Raw genomic sequence first — 2,274 nt, forward strand, 5'->3', positions numbered from 1 at the left:
GTATTCATTTTGTACATTTTCCAATACACTATACCAAGATAAACATTGTGTTCCGTGATACCCAGTGAAAAATGACTTACTGATCGATGTCGAAAAGACGTCGAATCGATGTGGAAATCGTCAAATCGACGTCTTTTCGACATCTGTCGGTAAGTCATTTCTCACTGGGTATAGGCCGCCGCCATATTTGGTGATCACTTCCGACTTTCATTCCTCTCACCCCTGTGACTTCACTCCCCGTGAAATACGCGCCGTCCAGATATTCCTACGTCCATGTCGGGAAAGAAGCTTTCCTCCCGCAGCTTCTGCCGCGTGACCATCGCTCGCGCGCGCGGTAATTTCTTCGCATTTTCATGTATCATCCTATGTAGTAATCGATAGATCACGGAGTGCCTCTGAGCGTGCACAACGAACGTAGCTCGGCTCAGAGAGCCGCAGAATCAAGAAATCCCGCCGGTAGATCCGCCGTCCGCTCGCGAGGAATCCGAAATTCCGACACCTCGGGTTTAAATCGCACATAAATCGCATTTAAGTCCTGTTGAACCGCGATAATCCTGGTGAAAATTTAATGCAGTTTCCAAGCAGTTCCTGGACAGTTAACTTTTGCCTAGTAACTGAAAACTACTTGGGGTTCCAATCAAGATGCAACGCTTTCCCGCAATTACAGAAAATGCGCAGAACCCGAGTTCATTTAGTGAACGAAAACAGAACAGTGAATGGACGAAAAATTCAATTGATCAATAGTGAAGTTTGCTAGACTCATAAAACGGATAGATTTATCTTGATAATATTTCATCTTTCATGTATGCCGGAAAAAAAGGATTTGCTGCAGCAGCAAACTAATTTGTTACATATCGACAGTTAAACAAAATTCGTTGTGTTAGCTAATTCGTTGTGTTCGTTTTCTTTGCTGCAGAAACCTATTTCCTTGCTATAACAAAAAAATTTGCTCCTATAGTAAGAAAGATAGCTAACGCAGCAAATTTACTGCAGATGAACAACTAAACATAATTTACTGCTTTAGCTACTTTTTTTATTGCAGGAGCAGATTTTCTTGTTATCCTAGCTAGGAAATTGGCTCCTGTAGCAAAGAAAAAGTGGCCAATATAGCATATAATGTTCAGTTGTCCATATGTAATGAATCTTTTTTTTCCGTGTGCTTTCGAGCGACGCACGCACATATAATATACAAAAACACGGCGCATCAAGAGATCACGAATTTCGACGAGTGCCAGTGGCGATGATGGATGGTAGTGGCACTGCGAAATGGCTCGCTGCTTTTACTCGGGTTGTTAATCGATTTACGCGATTGTACAAACTGCAAACGCATCGAGATACTTTCGTCTGCGCCGCTTCCGGCGTCGGACACGTGCGCGCGATAGGAATCACATGCCGGACGATTTGCCCGCCTCATGGAAATTTGGAGAATCAATTATCGGCTCGTTCCAATCAAGCCCGCTCCTTCCGCGATCGTCGCCCCGGGATTGCACTCCAAATTGCCGCGCCGTATTCGGAGGAGATTCCCGAATCGAAATTTTGATGCTACTTTGACGCTCTTAAGGATAGTTTGCGTCTATTTAGACGGCTCATAGCCTAGGTAAAACCTACTTTGACGATATTAATTCTCATTAACTTCTTTTTTGAACCTTTAACTCTACTTTGTCAAAATTTCGCTACTTTGACGCTCTTAAAAATAGTTTGAGCCTACTTAGATAATTTACAACCTAAATGAAACCTATTTTAATGATATTGACACCCATTTCCAAGTCAAAATTTTCACCCTATGTTGAACCTTGAATTCTACACCGCAGTAGGAGCTAAGATAGCAAAGTAGATTTAATTCTAATGATATAATTTATTCCTACTTTGATCCTGATGATGTCTGCAACAAACAAAAAGTATATTTTGTATATTATTTGACGTTTCTGTTTCGTTATTTATTAAATTTTTTAAATATTTCTATAAAATATATTCTATGTAGGAGCTAAAGCTTCAATAGAGGTTCATAACTGGACTTACTTTGCTTCCTAAGATCCTACTATTATACAACCTACTTTGACGCTGAAGAAAGCGAAAGCGGAAATTTCAGACATCAGAGTCAAGGTAGGAGTAAATTATATCATTAGAATTAAATCTACTTTGCTATTTTAGCTCCTACTACAGTGTTCAACAAATTCAAAAAATTCAAGGTTCAACATAGGGTCAAAATTTCGACTCGGGTTGCCTCGCGTGCGTGAAGTTGGCACCTCATTTTTTAGCACCGCAAGTTTTGAC

This window comes from Odontomachus brunneus, unplaced genomic scaffold (assembly GCF_010583005.1).
Source record: "Odontomachus brunneus isolate Ranch 3 - 2012 unplaced genomic scaffold, Obru_v1 Obru_scaffold_167, whole genome shotgun sequence".
NCBI lineage: Eukaryota > Metazoa > Arthropoda > Insecta > Hymenoptera > Formicidae > Odontomachus > Odontomachus brunneus.